General features: G+C 42.7%; 1 protein-coding gene across 2 annotated transcripts in view; it reads left to right on the top strand.

Moving 5' to 3' along the window:
- CENPK (centromere protein K) overlaps positions 1 to 15,915 on the top strand; it is a 569,542-nt gene that overhangs the window by 201 nt on the left and 553,426 nt on the right. The gene's annotated exons all lie outside the window — the stretch shown is intronic.

Raw genomic sequence — 15,915 nt, 5'->3', positions numbered from 1 at the left:
GCTCTGCATATTAGTAAACTGATTAATCCGCGGTACTACCAGAAAGAATACGCACCACTGCCAGCAAATCAACAAGATAAACGTGCGTCAGTTAGGCTCATCACGGCTAAGGGAAGTACTCGCCGTTTAGCAGCAGAGCACATATTCACTAGGGACGCCGCACTGTGCACACCAGTGCATATGCAACTTCAGGAGGACTGCTGTAGTATTTATTGCATTAGTAGTGTTATTGTATTAGGGTTGTAGTAGTGGGTAAGTTATTGGATGTCTAGTGGTTCATTTAAATGGAACCTAACAGTAGTGTAGAATGTTGTAGAGTTCTGGAATGTAGTGGGTTCACTTTCATGGTTATGCTGCAGTGATAGGATGTTGCTGTATAATCCTTGTACCGGTGTAACTGGAATAAACAACTTGCAAATTTATGAGTATGGACAGTGGAAGCCTGAGGCTTGACCAAGAATGGTATTTAAATCTAAACACCCAACTCACAGATTTCGTCCCTTGGGAAAATCTGATGGACTTTTGCCACCGAGTTAGAACGGAGCTAGAACAAAGCCATAAACTGCGCACACATCAACGGTCAGGTTAATGTAAAGTCAATAATGAGAGGTTGATGAAGTTTCAACACCTTTATATATCTTAAAGGATTAGTATTATTTTTGTCATCTTTATTCAGAACAGTCGTTTTACAGAAATACCAATAAAAAGGTTGATTAGTGACAGCATAAATCAATACAAAGTGTTCCATAAAGGAAATTGTCACTAAACTAGCTTAGGAGCCTAATCTACCCTAAATAGCACCCATGAAGAGTTCTTTTCGGAAAAGAGCAAGATTTAGTATATGAGAAGAACCATCCATAAAGAGTTGTTCTGGAAACTTAGCCGAGTTCCTTCCATCTGCAGTAGCAACCGTTTAAATAGGATGATCTTTGCAGTATCATTGATCAAGGAAGTGTCTCTAAATAAAGGAAGAATAAAAGTCTCCTTTAGCAGTAGCTGTCGGTAACAGAAGTAAAGGAGCCACTCTCTAGTAGAAGAGTCCCAAAGGCAGAATAAAGAGATATAGGTTAGATCTTCTTCCCATCTGATTACACATTTCTGTACTCTAACTAGCCAGAACACTAATTAATATAAAACTACACAATAATGTATCAAGAATTGTTAGGCATTAGCTCCTTTCGCCCAATGGAAACCGCTCATCTGATGGTGTTGTCAACTTCGAATGATTCTTCTCCCAGATTCCCACAGTAAATATTCTCATCAATGTAGTGTAAAACATTGTTTCAAGACTTTGTTACATGGAGGTAACTTCTCATGAGGACCTTCTTACCTAAGATAAAAGATGCGCTTTATATCCATTGTGAATACCAAGCAAGTGGGATATGATGAGGCAAAGTAGCAATAATATTCTGTAATGCATTCATAAAATATATCTAAATCATTATTTTTTCAAGTAGTCACAGCAGCTCGTACTGGAAAAGTGACCTAACATGGAGTGAGGAAGCAAAAGAAACTTAGATTTGAAGTCAGCACATCTTAAGCAAGTTGCTCATGCTAGGCAAATGTTCTAAATAAAGGTCTATTAAGTTATGAACAAGAGTAGAAAGAAAGGGCTTTCAGGCCCAACTAAAGAGACACATTTAAGAATGATAACCTGGTATAAAAAATGTCTTCTATATTATTTTGCATACATTTAAGTTCTATACATTTTCCCTACATATGATTAATCTAAGAATTATTTACTACATTATTAATACATTTGAATATGATTCTTTCACGTTATAAAACAGGCGTGTTATTTTCTAGGTGAAAACATTTCTGCAGCAGTTTAAACGCATTCTTAAGTGCAATTCTGACATGGTCTGTGAGTCGAATTTTCTTTTTTAAAATAATTTTCTTCAGGACAATATTACTGCTATATTTTGGCGAAGAGCGGGAGTAATCTGTTACAAGTGGAGGTGGATCGGTATTTACAAAGTAAAGTTTATGTTATCCAAAAGAGTAACACAAGTTTACTATGTCGGTAGTTCGACCGCTAAGGACTTAGAGTTTTTTCCTCACTTTCAACATCCCGCCAAGTGCTGCTGACTTCACAGGATTAAAAACTGTAAGGTACTGCTTAAGTGTTTTGCTGGTGGAAGTAAGCGCTCTCCAGGCCTTAAACGCTTAAAATCATTGTGTTACCTTTAATGGAGGGCGTACTGACCCCTCAGTCGCCTGGTACTTGTTTGTGTGCTCGAGGCAGTTGCAGGGTGTGTAACAAGGGGTACCGCCCATAGAAAACACATTGTGTTTACCCCATAAGCTCTAATTCCTTTGGAAAGGAGGTCCAACAATGCTTTTGGTGGCCCTCTTACTTCGTTGGGAAGATTGCAATGGGTATCTATGGCTCATAAGAGAAATTTATTGAGGAAATTGTGCGTGCATTTTGATTTTGTCATTTTTTCTTTAGAGTTGGAAGAGAAAGGATCGGTAATGACAGTTTATTTAATGCTCCAGTCTGTTCTTGTTCAGGCATTCTGTGCTAAGCAGTTAAGCACTGAATGTGTACAAGAACATGGTAGCAAGGATGTATGCAGCACTGTATCTTTTTAAAATTCTTTGTGTGGTTATTTTGTACACTAAGGGACTGATTACGATGTTGGGCTGAAAGCCTCCGCCCGACACCGACTCGGAATCGGGACCCACCGACTTAATTGATTGACTTAATAGAATACTTAGCAGAGAGGTAGGTGCCAATTTTTAACAAATATCCCAGTTATACACTGCAAATAGTAGTGTTCATGTGGGCCGTGAGTCTTGTATATGTCTCACCAGCAATGACGTATAGAGGTTTTAATTGTTTTATGGATTTGTTTAAGAGTATCAATATAGTTTACAAAAGTGACAAAGGGAACTTTGTAGCCCTAGTATATTAGATCTAACGTCCGCGTGTGATACAGTTTCACACTAGACACTCATGTTGAGATGATCTGATATCAGTATAAAGGTTTAACACGCTGAGTTGGTGTGTGTCATATCTGGATGGAAGAACTCAGGCAATCTATCTTCTACCATACCGTTCAGAACTCTAACTCTTAAAGCAGGGGGTACCCCAAGGCTCTGCATAGGGCCCTGCTTTATTTAATATCTACTTAAGGCCACTGGCAAAACTACTTTATCATTTGAGGGTAGGTTTCATGAATTATCCTGATGATACCCAACTATTAATATCTCTGGATCCAAAGCAGCTGTATGTATGTTTCCATCAATTTACACAGGCAGTTACTTAATCGTTGACTCTAAAATCCTTCAAATTCAATGGGGATTAAACAGAAGTGCGTTGCTGTGCTGCAAATATGTTTCCACAGGCACTGCCGGAGAACTTTTGACCTCCTGTCTCTAATTTCCCACAGGTGGCTTCGTCTAAAGTTTGGAATCTGGGCGTATTCTTTAATTGTGATCTACTTTTGACCGCTCATGTAAACATGTTGTCATCTACTTGTTTTTCCTTAATGTTGTTTTTGATAATGCTCTTATCCCTTCTTCCTGAGGAACAAAGACCTTTGATGATTGTTCAGGCATCTATAATAGTAACTCAGTGTTTCTGGGTGCCTCAGATTTTTTGAGCAAACATTTGGCGTGTATTTAGAGTGCTGTGGCCCGACTGGCCTTGTTATTGCCACAGATTTAATTGGCCCCATCAGTGCTAAAGAAATTGGACTAGTTACCGGTAGTGGAGGGTTCTTTTTAAGTCTCTTTGTATTGTGAACAGGGCTTTTTACAAAACAGGCCTGCCTATATACAGAGTAAGTTTAAGAGGTACTGCCGGGGTCGACTGTTGCGTTTGACAGAAGCTAGTCTTCTAACTCGGTATTAATATAGACTCACTCGAGCTTGTGGGGGGAAGAGCACTTTCAGTTTAAGCGATGCATTTATCGAATTGCTTGACCATTTTTGTGCTAAAGTTTTTGAAATTTGACAAGTTCAGAAAGTCACTCAAAATGCTACTGTTTACCAGGTGATTGCCAATTGAATAGTGTAATTGCCTACATGCTGTGTTACGGTACCATTAAGTCTCAACGTCAGAAATCAGTTTTTAAATAATCGTGCATTTTAGAAATAACATTTATAATTATACATTTGCAGTGTATAATAATTTATTTAATTGGGAATGGTTTGTTGCTGTTTTTTGAGGGTCCTATATAAAGCAAAGAAAATCTACTCTCACATCCCCAAAAGTGTCCCTTAGTGCTGGTGACACCTAACAATGGTTATTATTTGTGTATAACATTAAGAGCAGTCAAGATGGATCATTAAGTTAACACTTGCAGGCAGTATGTCACAAGTTCGAATCCTGCCACGGCCAACTTAGTCTTCCATCCAAGATAGGTAAACTGACCCCTTTTAAATTGAGCACTGGCAACACCTGTTAATGACTAGACTTTGAAATAGGAGAACTGTGGGAGTTATAAAAAGCACCAAAAAATACAAGGTCTTTGTCTTCTTCATATTATTATTACTGTTAAAACAAGATAGCATACTGCTTGCCTGGTGAGTTGAGTGTTTAGTTGAATTAAGTGTCCACCAAAGCATAGATGGCGGTTGAAGCTATTAAGAGGTTCGCAAGACTATTTTGTTTATGGATAATAGCCACCCTCCCCAAAAAGGTTTGAGCAAAAAACGATCCCATTGTGTTTTTTTTTTTTTTTTTTTTGTCCTCATTTTGCCCTTGGAAGATCACGTAGAAGCTCTAGGAGAGAAGAAATGAAATACACTGTCGCAGATAAACTGGTAGTGCCCTGACAGGCAGAGATAGCACTCAGTGTCATTCAAAACTCTCCATAAAGTTCACCACGAGAATATAATCCATGTAGGAGCAATATTGCTGCTATTAAATACCCCTGACAGATCCGGGAAACCATGCTCTGGGTATATCTATATCTAGGAGGGAGAGCAGACCAAGCAGCGTTAATCATCGGACAGTGGGGGGAAAAAAACAAAAAAAAACAACAAAAAAAACCCACACACACATCTAGGACCAGTTCAAAAGGTGCCAAAAGTCTTGTTTTTCAGGATTACCGGATCTTACTAGGTCGATTTTAGACGTTCGCAGTACTGATGAACGCCAATCTAACAAGGTGGGAGGCAGTGGTTCCTTCCATTTCCTGCAAATCTCTCTTCTTGCAAGTAGGATACAATAAAACAAGAGTTTTTTAACAGGACCTTGAACATCCAGTAATGTTAAAAAAATTACGAGCAGTGCATCGATTGAAATTTGTTGCCCCACAGATGTTGTCAAAAAAGTGCTACTAGCGTCCCAAAAAGGTAACACCAATGGGCATTCATAAAACATATGTAGATCCGAGGCTGCTGGCAGCCCGCATTTAGGGCATGCCACAGTGGATTCAGTAGAAAATGTTGATAGCTGCTGTGGTGAATAATAAGCCCTATGTAGTGTAAAGAAATGGTTCCTACACAACCACGCCGGCTTCACTGTATCCCACAGGATCTTAAAGGAGGAATACCAGATGTTCTCAAGATCTTTTCCAGGGAAAGAGAGACTCCACAGTGTTTCAGGTAAGACAAACTCCCCGTCGACCTCATCTAGTAACAGATTATACCAGAACGAAATCTCCTTGGGTACAGGAGGTTTGTCCATCATCAAGGTCACTATACTACTCTCACCACCTATTTGGATTCTACCCCTAGTAGAGCTCTGAGTATGGGCCCAACTCGCCATCTGTAAATATTTGAATTTAGATAGACCCAACCCCACTCTAGCTAATATGTGATCCCAAGATAGCAAAACACCATCGAAAAAGAGATCTCCCCAGATCACCAGACCGGCCTCTCTCAAAGGTGTTGCCAAACTATCAAGAAGCCACGCCGGGGAACCCGGAGAGTCCCATAATGGTGACCTACCTGAAAAATAACCCACCTTTATTGCGCATCTTAGTTTGACCCATGTTTTTATGGAACCCAACAAAATCTTCAACTTAACCTTTTTAAAAAACGTAGGATCCCCGAATTTAAACAAAAAGCCCTGCTGGTCTACTCCCCCCCTCCCCCCCCCCCTCTCAACAATGCAGCAAACATGCTGCCTATACCCACTGTTGTCGGCATCTTAAGCAGCATCCTGGCATGGGAAAGTTGAAAAGCCCAAGCATATAGTTGTAAATCAGGTGCTGCCAGTCCCCCCTTTTCTCTACGGCGGCTGATTTTTTTCCATGCTATCCGAGGTATATGATCATTCCAAATAAAAGAACTAATGTAGCCTTGCAACTTTTGTAGAGTAGAAGGTTCAAAATACAACGGAATAGTGTTAAACAAGAAAGAAAATTTGGGCAAAATGAACATTTTAACCAAGTTAACTCTACCCAAAATTGAAAGAGAGAGCGAAGACCAAGACCTCATAAGCTTTCTGCAATCTCTCGTCACTATATCTAGGTTCAGTGGTACGATTTTATCTATGTCCGTAACGATGGTAAGTCCGAGATAACGCATAGAACGACTTGGCTGGGCCCCTGCCACTGGCTCAGCATCATTCCATAGCATCATCTCTGTTTTAGATGCATTGATCTGGTATCCAGACATGTCACCATAATCACGGGCCTGTGTGAAAACCGCGGGTAGTGCTGTACTCAGGTCTGAAGAGAAAATAAGAATGTCATCAGCGTACAGGGCTACCTTCTTCTCCCATCCCCTATAGATAAACGACTTATTAACATCATCCCTCAGTCGTTGGGCAAAGGGCTCGATGTATAAATCGAATAGGAGAGGGGAGAGTGGGCAGCCCTGCCTGGTGCCCCGAGTAATATTAAAGGGGTCTGACAATTCACCATTAACCAACAGGGAAGCTGTAGGATTCCGATACAGCAAACCAACCGCTCCACGGAAACCCTCACCAATGTTGAATTTCCCCAAGACCCCCGACAGGAATGTCCAATTCACCCTGTCGAAGGCCTTGGTAGCATCCAAGGTAATGACTGCTAAGGGCAAGGAATCCGTGGTCGCCATGTCGATAGCACCCATCAGATCATAAGTCAGCTCAAAGAGCTGGCGGCCCCTCACAAAGCCTCGTTGGTCTTGATGTAAAATACAGGGTGCCACCTCCCCCAGTCTTTTAGCTAGGATAGATGTGAAAAGCTTGTAATCCGAATTTAGAATGGAAATCGGTCTGTATGACCCACAGCTATCAGCTGGTTTACCAGGCTTTAGTATCAAAGTGATAGAAGCATCGTTCCAAGATTCAGGAGGATACACTCCCTCCAAAAAAATCTGGTTAAACAGCTGGGTTAAGAAGGGGACTATTGTTGGTAATAAAGCCGAATAAACCTCCGAAGGGAGGCCATCAGGACCTGATGCCCTCCCCTTCTTACTATGTAAGATAGCTCCAGTTACCTCTTCTGCTGTGATAGATCTATCCAAGGCAACTTTCTGAACAGGCGAAAGAGAAGGGAGGGATACTCCATTCAGCCAGTCGTCAACTTGTCGTGCATCAATGCTCTTATCCTCATGATATATATTTTTAAAGAAGTCGCGAAAGGCATTTCTGATATCCCTATCTGCAGAATGGACCGTACCTTCAACCGAAATTTGATCTATATTATTTCTAATACGATCCGTTTTTGCTTTCCAAGCCAAAAGCTTCCCTGCGCTTTCTCCATATTCAAAATGGGCCATCTTACTGGCCTCCCATCTCTGAAGAACTCGTAAATCCAAGATAGAACCCAATTCCCCCTTTAATGTAAGTAATTTGTTTTGCCAGACTTCTAATATTTCTGGTGGAGCGGCAGGATGTAGCAGGATACTCTCCTGCACCTTAACCATATCGGCTTCCAGCGAGGTGACCGTGTCTCTATAGATTTTCCTCTTATACGAGACCTTGTTAGTAATTAGGCCACGCAGAAAGGCCTTAAATGCGTCCCATACAGAACCTGAGGAAGCGGAGCCGATATTGTTATCAAAGAAATACTGTGTTTCATTTTTTAAGAAGGAAATATCATCTGGGACATTAAGGAGTGAGCGGTCAAATGACCATGTTCTAACTGTGGTTTTCGACAGCCCAACCAGTTCAAGGCATAAAGCTGCATGGTCAGAGAGATGAAAAGGGAGATAGTAAACGTTTTGCACCAGATTAACTAGTTCCTGACTGACCAGCGCTAGATCTATCCTTGACTGGTGATGATATTTATAATTACGAAATGAGATGCCCTGTCTTAGGCCAGACTTGAGTCTCCATATGTCCACATATCCAAACTCCTTCATTTTATCAAGTAGAAAAGACCTAGTTTTAGATAGGGATGTAGGTCGGTTAGATGGAGATTTATCAAGAATAGGGTCCAAGACCACATTAAAATCTCCGGCCAAGATGATCGGTTCTGGATAAAGAAGTAGATAGGAGAACACAGAACTTAGAACTGATGGATCGTCCTGGTTAGGCCCATAATACCCTACTATGGTAACTAGGGCCCCAGCTATAATTACCGAAACAATAAGCCACCTCCCTCCTAAATCAGCAAGTTTATCAACTAGCCTTGCTTTTAATGACTTTTTAAAAATAATCGCGACCCCTCTAGCATTAGAATTTTGTGTGGTAGATACACAGAAATCGACCCACCTATTTTTTTTTTACTAGAGAAAGAATCTCTTTTTCTGTGAGATGGGTCTCTTGTAATATAAGTACTTGAGCATCAAAGTCTCGAAGATACTGCATAATCTTCCACTTTCTTGGACTAGAACGCAGGCCATTAATGTTCCATGAGAGATCTTTAAGCTTATCCATAGAGGCCAATTCCATCCCCCATCCAAATATTCACCCCATAACCAAAAAAAAAAAAACCTCTACTGGCGATACTAACCATCCCCTGCAGACCCAGAATTCTCCATACCCAAAAAAGGTAACAACGAGCAAAAAATGAGGACTTAACATTTTTTTTTACTTGCACCCTCCCCTCGTGAACCCCCAAACCTCCCCCCACCCCATGGGAAACCCTTACTATATCTATCTGGAAAATACTAGTAGATAGCACTCTTACTGAGGTCCTGTCCTGTCCTTACCTGTCCTTACCGTTACATTTTACACCCACATAAGTGTGAGAAAAAAGAAGAAGAAGAGCAAAAATTGGTAAAGATATTGTATTATAATTCTACAATGTAAAAAGGAGAGATTTCTTTTTCTCCCCCTTTTTTTTTTCTTCCTTTTTCTCTCCCTTCTTTTCTCCCTTTTTTCTTTTTTGTTTTTTTCTTTCCTTTTCCCCTTTCCTCCCTTACCCACTTACATCTTTACTATAACAATAAGTAGACCCTCTAAGTACTCTACCAATTACTGTATTTCCAAAATTATTCTGAAAACATGTTCATAGCATTATCTAAACCCTTTATTCCTCATCTCCTCCAACAAATGCTCTACTCTTAACTTGAACCCCCCCTATCTTTATTCTTATCTCTGCTCTTCCCCAAAGAGATTAGGAGTTCATCCGCTGCCTGCACTGATCGAATGTTGTGCATAGTATTATTGTGCATGACCTTCAAAGAGGCAGGGAATACTAGCTGAGCCACCGCACCCAAACTCCTAAATGCCTCTAGCCTCCTCCCAAACTCCCACTGTTTATCCAACGTGGCCCTTGAGAGGTCTGATCTAATCTGGAAATCGAAACCCTTCCCAGTCAATGACTTCTGCTTAAGGGCCAAACTCAGGATAGATTCTTTCAGAGTGTAAGTGCAGAAGTTCACCAGTAGTTTCCTTGGTTTTACTCTTTGAGGATTCCTCCTGAAGGGGTCTCTATGGATACGTTGGATGTCCAGAGACAAATCCTCAATCGACTGATCCAATCTCAGGGAGTCTTTCAACAATTGAGTGATGTATTGCTTAATATCTGACCCCTCACTACCTTCCGGGATATTAAGCATACGGAGATTATTGCGACGTGCGTTATTCTCCAAGGACTCCATCCTCTCAGCCAGTATCAGATCCTCCTTTTTAAGCTTATCAATACCCAATTTGGCGTTGTCCAAATGCAAAGACATAACTGTCACTTTATCCTCCAATTCTTCAGTTCTTGTAGCGAGGCTGACTTCTTTACTATCTAAGGACTCGCAGAAATTCAGAATTTCGGATTGGATAATTGTCAAGGCCTCAAAACCTTTTTTGATGTCTGCTGATAAAGATGAAAACATCGACTGGAGATATTAGGCTAGAGATGGGTCCACCCCGCCACCTAGGTGTGTATCTGAGGCTGAGGCCACAACCCCTCGACCAGCTTCCTGTGGTAGATCAATACTATGTGGTAACCCTGATAACCGAGACCCAGGATTAAACACCATTGGCAAAGGCTCCGTAGCCGTATACTTTGGAGACAAGAGAGTTAATGGCTCTGTGGAGCACGGGACATCTATTTGATTTTGTAACAGGGTAGCCGGCAGGATAACACTCAGTGGCTCCATCGAATGTAACACATCACTTGTACTTTGAATCGGGATATTGGACGAGAGGGCAATCGGTGGGCCTGGAGGACTGGGACTGGGACTCTGAACAGGAGGACTGGGACTGGAACTGGGACTCAGGGCGGGAAGGTCTGAAAGACTACTCATCTTATCCTCAGCCTCCACCTCACACTCTCCCCCGCCCTTTAGTCCACAATGGGCCCCATTTGTGTCGTTAAACAGGCCCTCCTCTATATTTATATCCGTCCCTTCAGCCAGGCACAGCAAGGTGTTTGTTTTAGCCGGAACAAGCCCTAGAGGAGGTATAATCAAGTCTGTACCTGTAGGTAGTACAGAAGACTCATGATAGGTCTGTGATGCCATTATGGAAGAAGTACTTTCAAGTAAATGCTGGTCAGGGAGGCACAAGATTTGTGGAACAACCTTAAAGTAGGACCGCAATGACGGCGTTATCCTAGACTCTACGCACTTAGCTATATTCTTAGCTGCCTTGATATTTTTGGTGGTCTTAGAACCTTTTGCTGGTTTAGTAGTAGAAGCGCGTTTTGCCTTAACCTCACCCGATAGATATGAGGAGACTTTTGAGCTCAGTCGTGCCACACCCCCCTCTGCCCCCTGAAGGAGTTCAACTGTCTCTCCAACAAGTTTGGTCTTTCTATTTAAAGCACCTTTCCCCCTTCCTTTGACGCCATGCTTCAGGGTTACGGAAGAAATACTAGCTTTAACAGTACCTTGCAGGGGAAGCGGCAGACCGGGGACAGGGCCAATGTCAGGGACCTCCAGACTCGCAGGCACGAACCCCACCAATTCCTCCGTACCCCTCAACCCGTCACAAGCCCCACAAGCCCCCTGCAATGTCTCTGCTGTCTCATTAACAATCTCTCCCCCAGACCCAGTACACCTCCAAGGACCCCCTTTGGCTTTGAACTTCTCTTTCTCCTCCTCCGCGCCCCCCTTACCTCTCCTACCAGACTCTGAGGAGATATCAGTGCGGAATCCCTCCGAACGAGGACCCAGGAGAAGGCTACGGGCCTTCCTTCCACGACGGAGCTCCAGTGCAGCCAGACTCCAGAGCCGCAAGCCGGGAGCGGCCTGCCACGGGGCTCGACAATCGACAAGCAGCCCTGGCTGCCTCCCCGCAACAGCCGACCCGAGACTGGAGGGAGGGGCAAGCGCTGCAACAGCAGCTCCGAGGGAATCTGCCCGCGGACCAACAACTCCGTTAACGGCAATGGCGATGGCTCCCAGCCCAAAAAGGCACTTCCTTTCTCCGCGCATCGAACTCCAAGGTACTGTCAAAGGGCTTATCTTGCGCGTCCTCCCATCAATCTCCCCGTGAGCCGACGCTCACATGCACGGACTGGGAACCCAGACCAGAGTGCCGTGACAGCTCACCTAGCTGCCGCCATGTTTCCCCCCGTAATAGAGCATTATTAGATTGATCCCATTGTTGCATATAGGTCGAAGATCCGGGTAGCCCAAGAACATATTACGTCAGTGGGTATGGTACATGGATGATTGTTGAAAGGAATTCTACACTTCCCACTTGCAGCTCTGCAGTTCTCCAAACAGTCTATGCTTATCTGGCAGAAACTCAGCACCACACAAAGGTACTATGCTACTAAGTAAAAGAAGAGCTGTCCAAGCAGTCAACTTAATCGATATGGACAGCTATATTGGGTAACTGCAAGAGAGTTACAAGTAATGCAAGATTAAAACGTATATACATTATAAATGCGTACATAGGGGAGCCCATTACACGCACCTTGCACCAGAAGTTTTGTCCTTCTGCTCTTCTGCCCACTGTTAACCGGAAACGCCTAAGGGGAGCACGCAGGCAGACCGGGCGGACCGCCGGACAGGAGAACTACGCCTCCCAAGATCCTTAGCGGGGCTTCACGCCGCGCACGCAGTCACCAGCGCGCCAGGAGGCGCCTAAAAGGGGCCCGCCCGTCACAGACCGACAGAGGCCAGGCTGGGCCACAGCACTGAAATTCATGTCCCAAGGTTTCGTGACTTTGAAATTATTTTGTTAAAGGTGTAACAACGCCTAAATATTGGAACTTTATAGACATCTGATATACCTCTTGTTGCATACTGGACTTCTGTTTTGCTGCTATTCTCCCCCAAGGGAGTGCGTTTGAAAGGTTTTAAGCCTGCCTTGAGTATTGGCAAATATATATTTTTATCCTCCTTCTTTTTCTTTTATCTCTGCTCTGTTGGTAATTTAAAAAGTGTTGGGTCCCTTTTATATTGATTTTTGCCTTCTGTTTGTGACATACTCAATATGGGGAAGAGAAAAACAATGTCCACTCAGAATAAGAAATCAGTTAGTACAGGAGAGCGCTTCTGCCAGTCTTTACTCAGCTACCTCACTAGAGCTGTAGGCGCCATAGAATGGCAGATTAACACGGTCGAGGAGGCCCTGAAACCTGGGGTAGATGAGAGTACCTCAGCGAAAGTGAGCTCTGAATTAGTTGAGGATCAGAGAAGTAAATTGGGTACTAATGGCTGTGTGGTGAATATTTCTGACCATCTGTCAGATAGTGAGCAGGAACTTGATGCGCAGCACCAGTCACCAAATAAGTGTGCCAGGAATCCGAGTAATTCTCCTAGTATCTGCCCGAATACCAACGGGGGGGAAGCTATAGACTCTATTGCAGTAGAGAGGTTTTCCCCTAAAACACGAAAAGGGCCCAGAAAAGGACAAAGTCAATACCAGTAACTAAATCCGAAAACTGGGAAAAAGCAATAATTAATACTAAAATGCGCACGCAAATTGAGGTAGAAAAACTAAAAGTTAAACTGGATGTTCTAGACACATTGATAAGAGACAGCCTAGGTAGCCTGACAACTAGAATAGGCGCAATTGAGGCATCTTTAGCTAAATGCTTAGATATCGTTCAGCTTTCAGTATCGGGTAGAATGAATTCGGTTGGCCACACTACTAAAGATGACCATTTAGCTATTAGCTCACATACAAGATACACTGGTCCTGTTAGTACTAGCTTTAAGGCTCCTACAATTGTCGCCCCTCCAATAACTCAAAATACACTAGCCGCTAATTCATCGTTCCACTTAGCTACTAGCGCACTGGCCCTGTTGAAGTCAGCAACAACTTCTTCTTTAGCAAACCCAAGTAATGCGAGCCAGAATCCGGGGTTAAAACATGTCACACGCTTAGATTTACCACCAGCGGGTACACCGTATGTAGTGATTCTAGTTAATGTCCCTGCATTGGCTGATGAGATGGGAGAATCATGGGTGAATCTAAGGAATAAGTCCTTACAGTGGATGGGTCGTAGGTCAGGCTTAACTGGAAAATTATTTGATGAGTTCAAAATAGTAAGGAGGGTAGGCTGGTTAGCGATAGGGCCAAAAAATTACCAAAGGGATTACGTTGTGTTGACATTCAAAACGTCAAATTTTGTGAGATTAATCTTGAATAGAGTTGGAGACAACTTTATGGGAAACTCACAGATCAGTGCCGTTCCCCTAGGATATTTTTATCAGCCCCTACAATGGAATCCGCCTAGGTCAATCTGGGAAAATTCTATGCCGAGTCAGTTTAATATTTCCACCCAAAATCGCTTTGACAGACTCAACGAGCTGGAAGAAGTAGAGTGACTGAGATCTGGGGATTCTATCGAAGCTGTTACTTTTAGCCCATCAGATGGTGTCCGCTATAAGGGCCCTTTATTAGACAGCCCTAGTTGTATTAGAACAGTACAACCACCCCAAGAGATACCAGCCAACACAGCTGTCAATCATGGAGAGAAGCAGGATGATTTTGTGCATACCTCCAACCCTCACAATGAAATTATCCCCACTTTTGGCGTAGGTACTGGTGGTAAATTGGGCAGCAATGTAAAGTCTACCAAATCTCAGATCATGTTTTGGAATGTGGCTGGATTGAAAACAAAAGTGACTAACACTGTGTGGGTGGATTATGTAAACAAATATGAGATACTTGGTCTACAAGAAACCTGGGCTGAGGAGCCGATTCATTTGTGTGGCTATAAAACATTGCACACCCCAGCAACCAGATTGATACATGGCAGAGCAAAAGGGGGTCTTTGTACTTACATCTCCGATTATTTAAAAACTAGGAAAGTTGAGATGGTGGCTAATAATAGTTATTATCATATTATTAGTATGCACGTGGAGAAGGCTTCCTGTGTGATTATTTTGAACTTCTATAATAATGCCCCCTCTGAAATGGTGGAGGTGGTATTGGGAAATATATGCAGAGATGTGAAAGATTTGCTTAGCCAGATTACCAAAGACGTTTTTGTCATTTGGGGAGGCTATTTTAATTGTTCTTTATGTAACAAGGGAGATAGGGGTGTGTGTGGGATTAGTTTTGGTAAAGACACTAGTTTCCCGCACTTTTCTCATTCATTGCATGGGGATCTCCTGAATGACATTATATTCTCTTGTGACATGGGGTTTGCAAATAGCCTATGTTTACCTGAGGCCCCTTTTAGTCCAACTTTTAATGGTATAGGTGTCTTTTTAACTATCGATTACATCTTGATATCCTGTAGACACCCTGCCCGTGTTAGGAACTTTATTACTCACGATATCGCTTTAAGCGACCATTTTCCGTTATGTGTTGATATTTTGGTGTTTAATCAAGACTTTAATAGGAAAAATAGATCCACGCAATTCTTGAATAACATCATCTTGAGCAGACAAAATGGATACGCATTGAAGTGGATGAAAGTGATACCAGAGGAATTTCTTTCTAAATTACTGATGACTAAGAATTATAGGCCTATCTCGCTTATTAACCTTGATTGTAAGCTCTTAGCCATGATCCTAGCCAACCGCCTCCAGAAAGTTCTGCCCAATCTTATCCACCCCTCCCAAGCAGGTTTCTTGAAGTATAGGTTATCCAGTGACAACACCAGAACATTAGCACATGTACTCGAAAAGGCAAAGCTTTTAATTACCCCCACTGTAGCAATCACGCTTGATGCCGAAAAGGCATTCAACAGGGTAGATTGGACTTACCTGGAGCCAGTACTAAATAAATTTAACCTAGGTCCGTCCTTCACAAAGATGGTGATGTCCCTTTATTCCTGCCCCTCTGCCAGAGTTAGAGCGGGAGGCTCGTTCTCCTCATCATTCCGATTACAACAGGGAACCAGACAGGGGTGCCCCCTCTCCCCTTCATTATTTTTACTAGCGATCGAACCATTCCTCCACCACTTGCGGATTAGTAAGGGCTATACCGGCTCTCATGTCCACTATTGACGAGTTCTCTAGGGTGTCCGGATATAAGTTAAATCAAGATAAAACGGAGGTTAAATTGTTAAATAATCAGGGAAATAAGGATGTAATGGGGGACTCTGGTCTAACTTGGCAAACGGACTGCTTCAAATACCTGGGGTTAGACTTTGATAAGGACCTAATTACAACACTACGCGTTAATGAAAATCTGACCTTAAAGAAAATATCAAAATTGCTAGATGGCTGGTCTCC

The sequence above is a fragment of the Triturus cristatus genome, chromosome 2_1 (assembly GCF_964204655.1).
Source record: "Triturus cristatus chromosome 2_1, aTriCri1.1, whole genome shotgun sequence".
Classification (NCBI taxonomy): Eukaryota; Metazoa; Chordata; class Amphibia; order Caudata; family Salamandridae; genus Triturus; species Triturus cristatus.
The sequence above is the reverse complement of the archived record's forward strand: the minus strand, read 5'-3'. Positions and strand labels throughout refer to the sequence as shown.